This window comes from Xiphophorus maculatus, chromosome 4 (assembly GCF_002775205.1).
Source record: "Xiphophorus maculatus strain JP 163 A chromosome 4, X_maculatus-5.0-male, whole genome shotgun sequence".
Taxonomy (NCBI): Eukaryota; Metazoa; Chordata; class Actinopteri; order Cyprinodontiformes; family Poeciliidae; genus Xiphophorus; species Xiphophorus maculatus.
The window spans coordinates 22,942,089-22,960,558 of record NC_036446.1 but is presented as its reverse complement, the minus strand read 5'-3'; positions in this window follow the sequence as shown (position 1 = coordinate 22,960,558).

Below are 18,470 nucleotides of genomic sequence, written 5' to 3'. Positions count from 1 at the left end.
AAAACCGAGAAGTATTGGTAAATCTCTGAGCCTTAGCTAATTAAGATTGATCAAGGTGAAGAATAAAAATTTAATCTAGTTCTAATTATTATCAACACGGTTTTTCTGCAGGGAAGAAAATCAGCTCAAAAACCAACACTGATGAAACTTTAGGAGGATTGGTGCACATAACCTGTGTACGTGCACATCTCTGAAGCCAGCAGAAATCCTGGGTAGTGAATACAAAACCAAAATGATTTTTGGTGATGTTATGTTTTTTTTTTTTTGAACAGGATGTTTCCAAATCACATTCTGCTCATTTTAAAACAGTGATTAAAGCGACTGGGAGCCAAACTGGCAGGCCAGGGCTGGAGCTGAAAAGCTGCTAAAACCTCTCATCTAGCAAGAAAAAATATTTAATTTTTTCACTTTCATAACCTTAGGAATTTGTCTTCTTATTTCTGCATGGTTTTGAGAGTGATCTGTTTTTCCAATTACACAAGTGACATAACTTGCAGAATGTCTCTTCTAAAAACCTCAAAGGTTTATAAAATATCTGCAGTATCTCCTTGTAATTAAAACATTTTTACAATTTTTTCCTTTTTTAGACTATTTTTCCCCCTGACCTATTCTAAAATAAGAACTTTTAAAATGTTGGAAGCAATTTACAATTACCGGTATTTATTGTGTTGAGATAAAAGGTGAGTCATAGTGGAAGCATATTATGGCAATTTTCCAGGACTAGTTTACAATTCTTTGTGCAGATGAACTCGGGCTTAGTGCCAAATAAATTCTGCTTCACAAAGATAGAAAGTTGTGCATGATTAAAAAACATGAGTTTCTACATTAACATTTTAGAAATGTAATATGATTGAGTTTGATTCAGAGCACATACAGTATTTAAAACAGGGCATGATTCAGTCTCCAGTGTTGCAAAAAAAAAAAAATATATATATATATATATATATATTTAACTTTAAGAAACAGTCTGCATGAGTGAGTCTATACATGTTACAACATCCTACATCTACATATATATACTGTATATTTCCTCTCTCCTCTGAACAGCAATCTCTGAATATCTCAAGAGTTGGTGCCTGTGCTCTTCTGGAACCAACCTCAGGTTTCAACTTTTCACACCTTTTCTCTTTTCTCTTTCCAAGGTTGGAATTCCTCAAGCTTCTCAAGTCCATTCCTATTGAAGTTGATGTTCCTTGGGATTGCTGTGCTATCCCTGCTGTTTTATTCTGTATTTTGATGACAACAACCATCTCAATTTGGTTTGCCATCACCTGTTTTTCACTCTGGGTCTGGAACCCCCTCAGTATCTCAGCCTTGTCATTTCTCCACCACCCTTGGCAGTGAGATTTCCAGCTCACACTTGGAACAGATGTTCCCGTCTGCTGTGCCTCTCTGGATTTTACTCCCTGGCATCATGTGCTGGACCATATCCGTGGCTTTTCTGCAGAGCCTGCATCTTGGGTCCTGTCTACAATGGTAGAAACTCAGCCTCCCTTGCTCTTGTGCTGAGTGTTGGGACTTGTTCTGCAGGGATTGAAGTCTTTTCTTGAATTTCTTGATATCAACCACATCCACAGTCTGCCAGTGGAACCCGCCATGCAGGGAAATTATAGTTGCTCTTGGTTCTCTTCCAATGAGTTTTTTTTTGTTGCCTGATACATTCAGTTATGTTCTGATTCTTACTTGTCTTCACTTATTCCAACCTTACATTCCCTTACAGTACACTCCGAGGGTATTGGTATATAGAATGGCATATATGTAGAGAGGGAGAGTGCGAATCTACTGTAAAATCCACCATTCCTGCAAAAGTATTTTCAGGAACAGATGTCATTTTTGTTTAAAAAAATACATATATATATATATATATATATATATGATTTTTTAAATGTGTTAAGGTTAAGAAAAACTATACATTTTACATATGACTGGCTTATTTCTGAATCATCAACTTTTTTTGCTAGAAATTACATTTTTACCAAGACCTCTTAAAATTGATTTTTAGTTCACTGTGCTGGCTCTGTTTCTCTGACTTCTAGAGTAATGTCCATTTTCTGTTTTTCTCTGCCACTGTCAGGTGATTTGAAGCTTTATTCAGCTTTTTGGCCTGGCGCTGATGAGGCCTTGACACCGGTCACAGCTCTGTACACAGCATTTCTGCACTCCACTGTCAGTTTCAGGCATTTCAACCTTTTCATTTTTTTTCCTTTTCCCTTGCTCTCTCTTCTTCAGTGACACAGATACGGCTTTGATAGTGCTTCCTTTTTTTTGATAATAGTACTAATGATGAGATGTCTTTCTGAATATTTTGAAGAGATTATCCATTATAAATGTTTTCCTTTGTTCTGGAGTGATTGTGTGAGACAGACTAACTGCGATGTAGTCACACTGAGTTGCCTCACATTCATCATTATTGTTTTTTTGACCCTAATAATGTATCTTTTATGATGTGGTGTGTAATGCCTGTGGTGATTAATAGCATGTGATTATCTGTTCAATCAGCTCTGATCATGGCACCGAAAAGATTGATTGAGATAGTGGTTGAGATGGAGACACCGTTGTTTTACCAGCGTTTTCATCAAAGTTTATGGAAAAGAAAGAATACAATAAAAAGCAATGAAAAGATGAGCTCTTGACTTCAATAGAGACCATGTATTTTCTTCAAAATTGCTCAGTTCTTGTTTCAGTTGCATGCACTCTTACAGTGAACAGCCATCAGATGTTGCAGATAGATGCTGTTGATGAGCATGGATGTAAAAGGACTTGTTATGGTTCGGTTGAAAGCCGAGGCTGGAGTCTGTGCAGCTCTTACAAGAGATGATTTTGAACCTTGTTAGCTTGGGAGCTGGACTCTGTAAAGAGCCTCGAGGTTTTCTGTAGTGCCTCTTGATTTTCTCCTTCATATAACCTTTGCTGTTCTTTTTTTCTTTTCTTTTTTTTTAACCAACACGTTTTCTGTCATTTCATAATCGCACATTAGTCATGTATTCCATGTTTTCCTTTGATGTCTGTTGTTTCGGGCGCCAGCTTTCCTCTTTCAGAGACACTTTGTCCTCTGCTGCTGTTTGACACTCTGATTGCGAGTCAAATAAACAATGGAGGGCAGTGAAAGGATGTGAATTACTTCAACTGATGATTTATCTAACACAAGATCAACCAATTTCTCTTCTTATCTTGTCAATCAATAAAACTCTGCAGTGCTTTTCAAAGCCTTCCTTCCTCAGAATGCCATTTCATTGACTTATTTTTTATTTTTTTTTCCCTCTGTGCTCTTCTGTCAGCTAAACGGTATTGTTGCATGAGCGGTTGCGCACAAGGAGGCTTAACGAACATCAGGCGCACAGCACTCGCTGGGAAAAAATCGTTCTATTAATTAATGGTGTAATTAAGGTTTTGTCATTGACATGGCACAGGCTGACAGGGATAGATGGGGTACTTGGTCCTGAACCAGGCAGCCTCACATTCCATAATGAATGGCAGCTATTACCAAGCCGTTTGGGTGGTGATGGGGCCACCTGCAAAGGCCTGGCTTCCCAACCTCTCCTTTATTTCACCACCAACCCTTTATCTGCTCCCAGCAGTTTGGCTTCCCATTTCTGACCCTATCCTTCATTTAGCAACCCCCTAATTTAACACACTGTCTCTGCTTGTGTTCATGCATTTTTACTAGGCCCTGCTGCTGTAACTGCCTACAATTAATGTCAGGTAATTTAACTAGAGTATTCCCCTTGCCACAATATTTTTGCCAGCAGTTAGTGTCAACCTTTACATAGTTTATTAGATTCAAGGTGGTGAAGAGTACTCGTGCCCCAGTAACGTGGCATTCCTTTGGGGTTGCTATTTTTGACAGTTTTTCAAAGTGTCCACGGACAAACACAAGCTTTTTTTCACCAGACTATGTTTTGCATTCAATCAAATTCAAGCCTTCATTTCTGTTGGAAAACCTATACCCGTTACCATCATCAACTGTAAACCCCTCCACCCCCACCATCACCGGGTCCACAGAGCTACCGAGGCTACCACCACTGCATGCACTGTTTCAGGGAATGATGTGTTAAGCTTTTGGTCTGCAATCAAAGAGTCAAATAATTTTCTGTCCCCTTTGAAAATGCTCATCAGTTGGTTGCTGCAGTAAGCTGTGGCTGCTCGAAAGGACGCTTAGTACTGAATAACATCTCGCCCATGTCTCACACAGAATCACATCTAAAAGTAAGAAAAATATTTGCTTTTCACATGCAGCTGTTTTTCCTTATAAGGCAGTTGAAAGAGTAATCATCAGCAGCAGTTCGGTGTTTAATTATTAAAATAAAAAGGATGAGATGTAATATTAAAGCTTCTTCAGGCACTCCATAGTTGTGTGGAAGGAGGAGGTTGGTGTTGAGGATGGGGGAGCAAATCTATTTCTGAAAAAAAGGAGTGCTCCCGCTCTCCACCAAGAGTGAGTGTGGATAGGTTTGGAGCAGTGATCTTTATTTAGAGGTTTAGAAGCCGTGATACAGACCCATTCAATAAATTAGAATATTATTGAAAAGTTTATTGATTTCAGTAACCCCATCCCTAAGTGAAACACATTATATAGATTAATTACACACAGACTGATGTTTCAAGGCTTTTATTTCTGATGATGATTTCTGGCTTACAGCTCATGAAAGCGTCAAATGTAAGACTGAATTATTACGTCTACAATGTCGCATTAAATACAGGAATGTGGGCTTAATGAAAGGAATGTTTATTACCTGCTTAAACGTTGGTATTTCCAAAAGATACTTTTAATTTGACAAACGAGGATTATTAGAATACATATTCAAATTTTTTGAATATGACTGTAGTTTTTGTAAATTGTCAAAGGGCTAATTGTGTTACTTTAACAAAGAATGCTCTGCAAAACATATAAAATAAAAAAGTTCCCACACAGATGTAGGCACTCCCACTGAAGTTGCACCTGTGAATGCACCTCCCTACAATAATCAGTGCTCCATTTATGTTCAGTGTGAAAAGCGGACCACTTGAAGAAACACAGCATGGTGAGAAAATGCAAATGCCAGAGAAAACGACCGCCGTCTTAAATTTAAACCTGTGCTGTGAGGCAAACTGTAAGCTGAAGGTGGGAAAGATTCAACAAATGTGTTGCTAAATATGGCAACAGGTGAAAAAACAAATAAACAACAAAGTAAATTAAATACTTTGTCTTTTTCTGAAGTGTGTGGTACAATGCTTCTTGGAAAAGGCAATTACCTCTTGCTGCAACAATTACCAAATGAAAGAGATCAAAACAGCTTTTAAAGAGCTGTAATCTGTTCTGTAAAATAAATGTAAGGGAATAAATTAAAACATGTAGAGTTACTTGCAAGAGCATTGACAATGCTTAAGCTTTTCCACATTTTGTTACATTGCATCCACAAACTCTTGTGTAATTTTGTGTGGCAGACCGACAAGTGGGAGGGAAAGATACTTGGTTTTCTAAACTGCTGCAGTTTATTTTAAACAAACAATAAGTAAAACATTCCTTTCCATTAGCACTGCTTAATTGTTTATTTTTGTGTTGCATATGTAGTCAGAAGCTGAAATTTTACAAATATGCTGCTGGAAAACGATGTATCTAAAAGCTAGATGTTTCTCCATGAGCCTGACCTTAAAAATGTCATTTTGTTCACATGAGTATATGACTTAGTTATAGCTGCTATAAAACGTCTATTTGACCCACTGAACATGTGCATCCTATTTTGACACATTCCCAAATGCAGTATCATGCACATAGCCACAGCAATGCATTTTGCTTGCATTGATAATAACAGTGAGTGTTTTCATGACCAAATCAAGCTGCTTTTCTAAGTTGGAAGTGGGACACGGTGAAGTTGATTCAAATGCCATTCCCAGTAATTCCATCTCTTATCATCTGATGCAGGTTTATCAGCCAGAGCAGTCATACACATTAATACATTTAGTTGTATGCTGTGACATGTCAGCCATTTCACACTTATTTAACCATGAAGATGAGATCATTCACACACATGATAAAGCATTGTATTTTTGTTGGCCAGCCTTTTGCACTGGACGTTGCCTGTTTGTCAACATACATCCTTACTATCTCTCAAGGTTACCTCCTGTTTGAGATTCATGACTAGAAGACTTTCATTGTGACCTTCCTCTGCATTTCTTCTCCCGAAGAGTGTCTGTAATATCAACTCCCCGATACTGCCAGCAAAAGGAAATTAGTCATTTCAGGAAATCAATCATCCTCATATAAATTCCTGCATCAACTTGACCTGTTTCCAGATGAGATATTACAGGGAAATGATGGGACTTGGGTGTTTTCACTCAGTAGCTTATATATTTTCTCTTTTTTTGGTGCTTTATCACATTATAGTTGATCATTTTCTTGGTAATATTATTCACAGTCTTCACGTTGAGTTAAATACATTTCCACAAAGTTGTCCATTTAACATGTTAAGCATACATTAAATTAGAGAGTCATGTAAACCTTATAAAAGCGATGAGACAATTTGATAAGCTTGATTTTGAATTATCTTCTGCAAGTGGCTTCACCAAGCTGAGTTTAAATTGAAGTTATGATGGTATCAACAATGAGCCAAACATTGTGCTAAGCTGTTCAAATTTCAATTACCTTTTAGGAGGTAAGAGGAGGAAAGGCAAAGAACGATGAAACAGAATGAGAAAAGAGAAAGGCAGTTGTGGTGGTGGTGAGGGGGGGGGGGTGTCAGTGAAATGCGAGAGAAGCTATATCAGTCTGATCAGTCATCCATCCTACTCCAATCTCCTGATAAAGCAGGTACTGCAGGAGGTGAAACGATGTGTATCAAGACCTCATGAAGATCGATGGCATCCTTCTGCCAGATTTGAGAGAGACAAAAGAGAATGAGCACAAGAAATAAAAGAGAAAGGAGGCTATCTAAATTGGTCAACACAAAAGCGACAACAGCAGGGAGACAGAGGAGATTGTGGGCTATTAAAAAGTACGAAGAGGAAGGAGGTTCAATTTTTCCCCCCCGACAGCCTGTTAACACGACGTTAAGCCATGCGGTAAATAAGTCCCTGTGAAATGAGGGTGCGCTATAATCAGAATTCAGTGAGATTTGTGCCAGGTGTGTTTATGTACACAGCGCCTTGGTAAACATCAGAGCGACAAGTTGTTTAAGCTTTTAGTGCCTAACAGACCTACAGATGTTGCGGTCATATCTTGGTTTCACACTTAAGACACACGATTTCTATTTTCATTTCCTCTTCTGTCAGCAGTACAGAATGCACCCATCATTTCACTCGATTTGGATGGAAACTTGGTATGAAATTTAAATAGCAAGTTCTAATAATGAGAGGAAGCTGATTGTGCTTGAAACCCCAGATGTGTAAAGTTAAGCTTGAATAAATGTAATTACAAGTGGAGGTTTGATTAAATTACAAATAGCTCTGATCAAAACAAGAAAGAAACTGATGCAAATTTGGTGTCCCTTGAAACCTTCCAGAATGAATGTAGATTAATTTATTTTTGGTTAAAAGAAACACCAATGCATCAACAATGTGCTCATAAATAAGAGTAACACTATTTGCTTACAATACTATGCTATTATTAGCTCACACTTTCACAAGCTTTTATCTTTAGTTTTGCCTTTTCCATCGCATTAATACCTTATTTCAAGGATCTGCAGCTCCAGTCCTCAAAAGCAGATATCCGGCACTTTCTCTTAAACCTTCTGGTTGTGACCTAGAGATTGTTTTCCTGAATTTCTTTTGATTTGTAAGCAAAAAAATATACTAAACTTCTGCATCAAGTTTCAGTTCAAATTGTTAGTCAGGCGGTAAACTATGCATTACTTGTTTAGAAATACAGCTGAGTAGAAATACAAATGGATGGTTTTAAATGCTAGATTAGATCAGACCATAGATTTGGTCCTCTAAAGTAAATAAAAAGCTGGTGAAGCTGGCTACCGTGAGTTTTACCTTGAAATATAGAACACACTGATGGCGCTACTTCAAATGTATTTCTTTAAAACACTACTGGCAAGGAATCAATGCAGTCTTTGTTGAAGCACAGCTAACACTTTATAACTTATCACTGTGATCTATTCAACTTGGCAATGCACTGCGCACAAGGCACAAAACATACACACACACACACACACACACCCACGCCCGCACCCCCACACACATCCTTGTACTTCTATACAAACTGGAGACTTTAACTTCCACTCATTTTAGTAACCGCATTTATGCCTAACTCAGAAATTTCCCCTAACCCTAGCCCCTACTCGTTTAATCCTAGCCCTAACATAAACCACTACCTAATTCTCACTATACCTACAAATCTAACTGGTAGAGCACAGTAGAACTGCCAAAACATTGAGTACCAAGAAAAGGTCCTAATTTTCCACAAATGACCCTCTTTGTTGGTAAATGTTGTGAAGGTAGTCCTCCATACAGTACACACACACAGGCACACACCTGCATTCTTTTGCAAGAATAGTTCACAATAAATGGATGGACCATTACTGCACTACTGTCACCCAACTTCTAGCTGCTCTATTATTAAAGGTGATGGTGATCAAGGATGGTGCAAGATAACAGGCCATAAATCAGTAAATCTTCTATGTGAACAAAGTGCATGAACAAAATAGGTGTTAGATATTTCACCACACTATTGAAAACACTTGATTCTGGCAGCACCCTCCCACAGAATTACAGATATTTAAAAGTGAGAGTTTTAAACACAAAAGAACCTTTATTGTTTAATATATGATTGGATGTCTCCCAAAACTGGACCTTACCTCACTTCACATGGCCAGCCACTGCTGTTTTTCTGTTTGTTTTTCTCAACAAGTTATAAGGTGGACTATCTATTTATGTATCCTTTTCACAGCAGCTAACTTTTCTTCTCAGACAATAGCATGATTGGATTGAACGGTGCGATATCCAACTTTGAACGCATGACTGACTGAACACATTTTACATTAAGATATTCTAAATCACAGCATGATCTGCTCGTTTGACCTTGGGATAATCACTGAATCTATAAATATCTAGAAGTTAGAGTAAGTCAATGCGAGTTCTGGTTGTGAGCAGGGTAAACGATTCAAAATTAAACTGTGTGATTATTTTTTCATTTATGGCTTTTCAGAATTTTGCAGTTGAGCGTCATCAGAGAAAGCCCAACATTTAAATTAACACAAAAACCCATTATCGCTGCTTTATGTAATTCTTCAGTGGCTCTGAAACCTTCTTCTGACAGAGAAGGCGTAATTAATTGCGGAGTGCATGGTGCAGCTCATGTGTTATCACAGAAAGCAAAGCATCAGCATTGGCGCATAATGTTGTTTGTTTATGCAGCTGCACATCTTAGTCCTGCTCAAATCTCTTGGTATCATCTAGAAATTCTGCAAGCAAGTCTTGATGCTGTTTTGCAGTGAGATACTTTATGTGTGCAGTTTTTTCGTCATACCTAAATGCCTGTGCAGAAAATGCTTACAGACATTTTGCTGCTGTAATGTACAGTTTTAACACAATATTTACAGAAACATTATTACTTGGGTGAAATGTTATGGTTATCAAGTTTTCCACGATACTTTTTAGGGAATTTTGGTCCATTCCACTTCACTGAACATTTCTAACCGAGTTATTTTAGACTGGCTTGCTTTCACATCTTTTCAGTTTTCCTTTGTGATGTTCCACGGACCAAGGTAAGGGCTTTGTGATTACCGCTCAAAAACACTGACTTCATTGAACTTAAGGTAATTATTTAACATGATGCCTGAGGTCTTTGTGCTATCTTACTTCTGACCGTTTTTTTTTTTTTTTGCAGCAAGATTATAGCGTCATATTCATACCCAAAATCCTGAACTTATTAAGTAATAATAACAACAGCACATTCATTAATTAAGATAGCTCACAGCTCTGATTGTGAGCATTTAATTTTTTTTATCTCCCTCTACCCATCTGTACTAGCCTGGCCATTGCCTTTCTGTGGCGAGAAGAATAAGAAGGTAAATAAAAAGCAAAGGAAAATCAACAAAAAATTTTTTTGTTTTCTTCTTTCTTCTTTGTTCTCACCTGCCTCCTCCTCTCCATCTGGACTTTGAATCCACTTCATGTCCCCCACTTTCTTCTACTCCTGTTAGTCCCTTGCTAGCACTCACCAGATTTGAGCTGAAAATCCATTGGCCATTCCAATGAGAGTGTGGAGATGGGTGGAGGGAGGATGTTTTACTTCTTGCCATTCTACAAGAGCATGGCTTTGTGATCAGAGCTATGCGCTCTTTCAGTTAATAAATGCGCTATTGTGATTGCTTCATAAGCTCGTCAAAGCTTTTTGGCAGAAATGTGACTCCATAGTCTTGCTGCAAAAACAGACAACATGATGCTGCCAGCCCTGTACTTCACAACTGGGGTGATTTACAATGACTGTGGTCAAAAAAGCACTTCGATTTTTCAAGCACCGTGAGCCCGCAGAACATGTCATGAAAAAATAAGGTCTTTTTGCCTTTGTAAACTGTCATTTTGGTTTTTATTTTGCTTTTGGAGTAAAGGCTTCTAATTCTCTGAGCACCCTTCCACCCATTGTCAGTATAACAATCCTTTTATTCTTGATAACGACAGTCTTTTACCTGCGTCAGCCAGCATCTTTACAAGGTCTTTCATTTTGCTTATGATGTCCATGCACATATTTTGCATCAAAACACATTCATCTTTGGGACACATAAACTGTTTCCTAAAGGATATGATGGCTGCACTTTTAAATAAATGTATTTTTACTTGCATGCCCTTGCTTGAAGAGTTGAATGTGAAACCTTCATGCATGTGGAAATCGAATCCAGCAATTAACCAGGCTTGGGAATGTCAACAATCCCTGATATATTGACAAATTGCTTTTGATTTCTGTGTGACAAAGAAGGTTTTCTGAGGTGTTGCACATGTGTGCAAAGTGTTCTTAGCACACTTACACTTCTGAATTTGAAAAAACGGATATATTGTCAAAGGAATTATAATACTATATTCTCTCTATTTTAATAGCAAATAGTCTTTTTTTCAAGTGTTTTCACAAATTTTTGAGAACACTTTTATATTCTTCACCCAATAGTCCATCAATTAATAGAGGTCAAGGCAAAATGAACACTTGCAATTACTGCAGCACAGTCCCAACGTACACTAATATTTTATATCTATCTTAGACATCAAATTCTGAAATGCAAATAACATTTCAGAATGGTGATATTTTCAGCTGTGCCAGTTCCTTAGAAAAAGTGTTTTTTTAATCTAAAATCCTGAACTTGCATGCACAAGTTGATTTGTCTATTTCCAAGGCACTTCCACAAGCTCGGCTTTCACACCTTGCCCCTGCTGCTGTAAAGAGCCACATTTAAAGTGAGCGCCAAACACAATAGTTATAGCAGCAGTGCTGAATGTGTGAAACAAAAGCTCATTACAATTTCATAAAAAAACAACCATTACCTTTGGAGTGGGCATGTGAGTCCCAGAATGTGGATACCAGGCTTGCATTAAACTTCCTAAGGACAAAATATAACAAATTATTTTTTTTGCAATAAGATTTTTCCAAGAATATATTAAGAACTTCATAGGTTAGTTGCAGACTAGCTGAATTGTGTGTCCGGTTTAATTCGCTGACGCTTATTTTCATCTGGTAACCAAAAGTAATATTCCAAACGTGTTCCTTTATGGGTGGATGTCTCTGCAGCTTCAAACATGCAGTGTTCAGGGAGATGAGAGGGGGTTATGTTTGTCTGCTCAGTATTACAGCAGACCAGTCAGCCACATCATAGATCCATGTGCAAACACTTCTGTAATAAGAAATTTGTATCAAAGTATACCCCGGCCTTTTCCAACAAAAGTCTAATTTCATGGTGTGTCGTGTTTATTCTCTCAAGATGTTTGACCCAGTATGGAACAATTCAAATTTAATTTGTGGCAAAGAGATCTGAAAAAAGCACAATAGATGGAGAGTTACACAGTTAAGCCTCCTATACATGGAAAATCACTGTGGGGGCGCAGGGGCCTGGCTTGCTGGAAAAGCAGTTTATTTATATAGGGATTTATGCTCTTGTGCACCAAAACACAAAGCAAAAGAGAGGTTAATGTGCTATCCTTAAACCTTAGTACCATAAAACATTGTTATTTTCTACACTTAGCTGTAAGCAAGAAATTGTTAGTTTTGCCAAAACTTAAAGACTGTAGAGTATATTGCTGTCCTCCTGTTCATTTGTCTTATTTTTTAAACACAGAGAAAAGATCAAGTATAATTTCCTCATGTATGGCAAAGTATAGCACTCTTTATCTTTGATGTGTCGTCCTTCAGTTGTTGCACTACTTATGACATTGCTGCGCAATTGAAGGAGTTAGAAGGAGGAGTTAGGATAAAATTTGGCAACTCAGTATGGCTGAAAATGAGGGTTGTCTCTCTGACCTCTTTATGTTGTGCAGCTAGTGTCATCAGCATGCCCGAGGTGATTACACTGTAATTGGATAGTGCAAAAACACATAACGTCCAGATGGAAATGCTTCCAGGAGACATTAAAGGCCTGATTACCTCTGCAACCTCAAGAAGGAAGTTCATTACCATATAGTCCAATAAAACAATCTCGAATGTGGTCACACAGGTGAATCAACATTTGAGCCACGTCCACCAGCAACACACACACACACACACACCTCATGAATTTTACAAACACATTATTTGTCAAGGGAGTTTCAAAAGATTCTCTGTTAAAGAGAACCCACAAATAACACACTCTTGCCATCCTGAAATTTCTTTACATTTTTGTCATCAGACTGTTGAGCTGATAAAAAATTACTCTGTTGATAACAAAGTTTACTGGCAGTGTGCTAATCTGTTGCAATCGTGATGCTTAGTGGTGGTAAGGAAATGTCACATCATGGTTTTAGGATATGAGGTGTTACATCTTTCCTTCGTCATACTTTTGAAAACTGTACGTCTTGTTTTAAAATGGCAAAATGTTTGAAACCATAAACGGCTGTGGTCCGTTTTAATTATTGCATAATATTTACTCATGAAATGGTAAACAAATCCACAAATAGATATTATTTGTGAATATCTAGACTAAGATATTCACAATATCTTAGTCTAGATAAGATCTAGACTAAGATCTTATCTAGACTAGATAAGAATATCTAGTCTAGTGAATATCTAGACTAAGATATTCACAAATAACCAGCAAAACATTTGCAGTACTTTCTCAATCTTCATGTGAATCTCTTGCACGCTACAGACAGGGCCATGTCCTCAAATGCTCTTTGCAGATGCTTTTAGTAAAAGCTTTAGGATTTCTTCTGCAAAAAGGAAAGCAGCAATCTCAAAGCAGCCAAACTGAATACTTTCTGGCCCTTGGCTGGACCTCAGATTTCTGTCTACAAAAAAACTGAGGACAGAACTTACAAGTAATGACAGCCCGGGTATAGTTTCACGCTCAGTGTCAAGACTGATTCCATCCATCCAATGCAACATCAAGTTCTCTCTGCACAGGAAATAGTAATCTGTAGAAAAGAGGCCGCAACTCTATACTCCTGATGCTCCTCCTATAGGTCACAGCAGAAGACACAAAGTCCACAAAAACACAAGATAACTTTTTGCTCGAATCCCCACATGCCCCCTACTTTTCTTGCATTAAAGATGGCCCAGTGTTTCACAAATAGGTCAAAGGCTTTATTCCAAATGGGTTTTTTTCCAGCACTCTTTTTCCATTAATCTAAATATATTTTGCTGTCAGTAGCAAAGTTGATCCCTCTATGCTAACATGATAGCATAGTAGTTTTTTAAACCCAGATGCAAAAGCAGACATGCTTCTGTCTTTCCCATAAACGTTGAACAATGAAAACCTACTCAAATTTAAATTCCACTCATTCCAAAAAAATTATATTGCATGTCCCTGAAGCCAGTAGGTGCTGCGGGTAATCAGACTGTAGTGCCGTTTCCTCAGACTGCCGTCTAATCTACCTCCCACCTGGGTCTTCCATTGTCTTCTGTAGGTTTTAAAAGTGGTGCCCTAATGCAGCTCATCTTTGCTAGTAATGCCCTAAGATTACTAGCAAAGATGATGAACTTGCAGAGAAATATATTCTTTACTGTAGGAAACAGGATGAGGTTTCATAGAAGTTGTGGTTTCTTGATCTTCACTTCAAGTGTTCAAGTGTGTTTGTTTTTTTGTTTGTTTGTTTGTTTGTTTGTTTGTTTGTTTTGCCTAAATCATCTTTTGGCAAAAAAGTACTTGTGCCATTTTTTTAGGAATGCGACAAGTTAGTCTTTGAAATATTTTTGCATAGTCTGGCAGCTCAACCAGGACAAGGACTAACAAAAAAAGCTGACTCAATAACACTGTAGATTTTTTCCTGTGCTATTACGATTGCTTGAGGGATAATAGTAATAAGTTTGTCACTAAGTTTCTTGGTTTACCACTTTGGTCCAGACCAAGATATTACAAAACTGTTAACTGTCTCCAGGGTGTGAAGTTAAATGACTTTGAGAATAACACCCCTCAAAATTTGTTTTCTAATGCACAACATGGGATAATTCAGTACATATCTAAACTTAGGGTGGTCTCTAGACTAAGCAAACTGGTTTTCCCACTGCTTAAATTTAGAAAACATTGTAATTAACATTGTAATTATGTAAAGCATTTTTACAGGAGTCGAATGCAAGCAAACACCCTCTGAGACAGTTGTTTATTCACAACAAGAACTGCTTCAACAACTGGGAAATAAAAGTGTACATCCACCAACTCTTTCTCTCCTTTCCCATTTCGCTTCATCGCTTCAAATCATCTGTGTAGTTTTCTGGTCTTGTTACAAAGCTACAGTGGTATCGTCTCTCCAAATAAGGCTAAGTCAGAAAAATCTTTATTTTCTGCGGGAAGGTTGAATTTAAAATGCATTGTTTTCACTGCTCCATAAAAATATCACTCGTTTATTACATTTTTGAAATGAATGGGGTCTAACAAAGCCACAATAAAAACTGACAATGGACAGAGAAACAGAAACATTTCTTGTTGCTGTTTTGTTGCTCTACAACTGTGAGTTAAAGGAAAATGAGCTCAGGAGTTCATTTTGTTTTGTGAGTTTTGTCATATCCTACTTTCTCAACAATAAACTCAGGCAATCAATGTTCATAATATCAGCAAAGTCTGTCCAGGGAAAATTTTCCAGCTCAGTGTTCCTGCAACCCAAACATTCAATGTTGCAAATTATGCCCTGGTAAGATTGAAAAACTCTACTGGGTGACTGGAATATCCTCAGACTAGAATTATGGGCCGTTTATTCTCCCTCAAGAGGCGTGGTAGTTTCCATCAAAATGTGGGTTTATAATATGAATGTGATGAAACAAAATGTTCCAAGCAGAGCGAGGGACATCACCTGTTCAGCTCCTAAATGCACACCAATATTTCCTTTAAGTCTCATCTTGTGATGTCATGACAATACAGGTTAAAGTGTGACTAACCCTAAAACCAGCTTTTTTTTTCTTTTGACTGATAAACTGTCTAAATAAGTGACATACTTCTCTATTTTCAAGTTTTTTGAGCAAATTTGAACATAGTAATGTAAATTTGTTCTGCATTATTTTACTTAAAACTGTCTCAGTGCTGGCCACTTTGGTCAAACTGTGTGATTTGTTTATAATGGTGCGTCTTTACGTAATGCAGCTCTGCGTTTGGGTATAAAAGAGTCTGACTCAGACACAAGGCCCCGACCGCTGATGAGTCAGGAACTGGAATAGCGAGCCTGACCATAATGAGCTTTGTTTGATAGTCAGCATAACAAATGGATGTTTTATTTGCAATATGGATGCAAAGTTTAACTGTTAATGATGTTGATGGGTCAATTTTCCCATATGGTTTTCCCGTGTCTCTTACTTCTCTAAATCGTCATATACACATATTGCAAAAGCTTGTCTTTAAAAAGACAATAAGGCTGCAGTGTTTTCTAAAAAATACAACCAACAAAGAGGTTGGGAAGAAAAAAATATATTAATTATTCTTTGACACAGTTTAGGTAAATATAATTACAAATTCATATTCTGTCTAATCACTCAAGATATTTATACAAAAAATCGCAATGATCTCAATTTTAAATCTTATGCCATTCAGTTAATTATTTGTACAATTTTACTATTATTTTCCATTTACCATATTTACCATTAGTCAACAAAAGACTTACTGAGAATTAGTAAATCATATATCTCAACAGTAAATAAAAAACAGCAAATTCTGCATTTACTACAAATGTTGCATGAAAAAAAATAAAACAATCTGTCATCAGTTCATAGATTTTGCTGATGCTGGCATGTGTGCTCCATAGATTGTAAAGAAGCAAAATGTGATTCCAAACTAATGAGAGAGGAAACTCATTAGAAGAAAAGATTACAGTATTAGATTCTTATGAATGCCTACAGAGCAGATGAGCCAGTCGTTTCAGGTTGGAGATTAAAAATCTTCAAAAGAGAAGAAAAAAATATAAATGCATCAAAATGAATGCTGATAGATAGATAGATAGATAGATAGATAGATAGATAGATAGATAGATAGATAGATAGATAGATAGATAGATAGATAGATAGATAGATAGATAGATAGATAGATAGATAGATAGATAGATAGATAGATAGATAGATAGATAGATAGATAGATAGATAGATAGATAGATAGATAGATAGATAGATAATTTAATTTTATCCATAACTAAATTACTTAGCACACAAAATTTAGCATTAAAGTGCCCTTTAAGTTGCCAGTCACTGTTTGTCACCGTTTGCTGGATTCACCATACAAACATGATTATTGGCAGCTCCTGCATCAGACATCACACCAGACTGAATGTGCAACAACAACATATGACAATATTTCTACAGCAGAATCTGTGCTTTTGGGGGAAAAAATTACTATGAGGGAGAGTGACATTTCCTGTTCTCCATCTCATTTGTTAAACCTAAATTGCATGTTGTCATCTGATAATACCTCATCACAGTGGGCAGGGATTTGGATCTTAGAAGATTCTGTTGCCTGTAAAATAACAAGCAGGGTCTCCCTGACATTTCTTGGGTAAAGGGAAATTATTGGTGTGTTTAACAGCCTGTGAAACACAAAGGAAAACAATAATTTTCTGCAACTTAGATTGAATTACACTGAAATACGACGTGTTGTTGGTTGTGTGGATATGTCAGAGTGTTTGACGAACATAAAAAATTGTTGAACAGCATAGTGATTAGGCCATGAAAATATGATGCATCTCCTAAAATACTGTTTACATACAAGAAGCAGGATGGGAAACATATTGTATTAATGCAGAAATACAGATGTTAAAAAAAGGCTCAAGGTCATGGTGTTTAGTACATTCACAAAGAAACTTTTCTCATCAGTGTATGCTCAGAACTACCGGACAAATCTGAGGCTCCTCATTCTAAGGGAATGACTCATGCTCAGCTTTAGACCACTGATTAAACTAATAAGTGGGTGTACTTTACATAAAAGTGGAGCAGCAACAATTGCTGCACACCTACAGAGTGATCTTAGTGTTTTGTACAAGAGGTTTGAGCTTTTATCTGCACACTGGTTTGAGTGTTTGTTTTTTTTTTTGTTCTTTTTTTTTTAATAAAGGCTTTATTAGCAGAGCCCTTCTGTCATTTACCTGTATCCACCCAACTAAGACACACTGTAACATGCATTTGCACGCACACTTGCTACATATAATTAGCAATTTATGCAACATATCTGAATATTTTCAAATTAGGTCGATCTTTTAAGGCAGTAGTCACTTGACTAACTCTTGACAAAAGTCATGACACACAAGTCTGACCTTTTAAATAGCATATTAGAGCTTCTGCATATACATAGACATTTCCTTGCCATTTCCCCTCTTCTTCACAACTTGTCTTTGCAGCCAGAGTCATAATTAGGTTACAAGTAAAACTAAATTAACTTAGTGTACATTTCACTTAGAGCCTGATACTGACATTTTAAAAAAGATACGGTGGCTGGGAGTCTGCAGCTGCACATCCGGTACAGGATGGGATCTTTCTTTGTTGGAGCTTGTTTCAGCCTGATATTTAAACCATGACAACAAGCCTCTAAGGAATCAGTGAAATTTTATTAAAATAGCAATTAAACTTTAAAGAAGCAAGAACTTCAAAGGTTACGGATGGGGGTTTTACATTTGTATTCTGCATGTCAAGTATTTGCTCAAAAATAGAAGAGGGTGGCAGACATTGCAAGTTATAATTGCTTGAGACGTAGGATGAACTTTGAGAAAATGATCTCCCTGTCCTAACTTGTACAACTTTACTGGATAAGATTCGAAATCATTCTGGTGTTGGAGTGCATGCCAAGTATCTAAAACTTTTATATTTCTTCATTCATTCTGCACAAGGTCAGCCCTGCTTGTGCGCGAGTTAAGCAGAGGAGGATCTTACTCTACATTCTCTCCCTGGTTCACAGCTGTTTCTGACC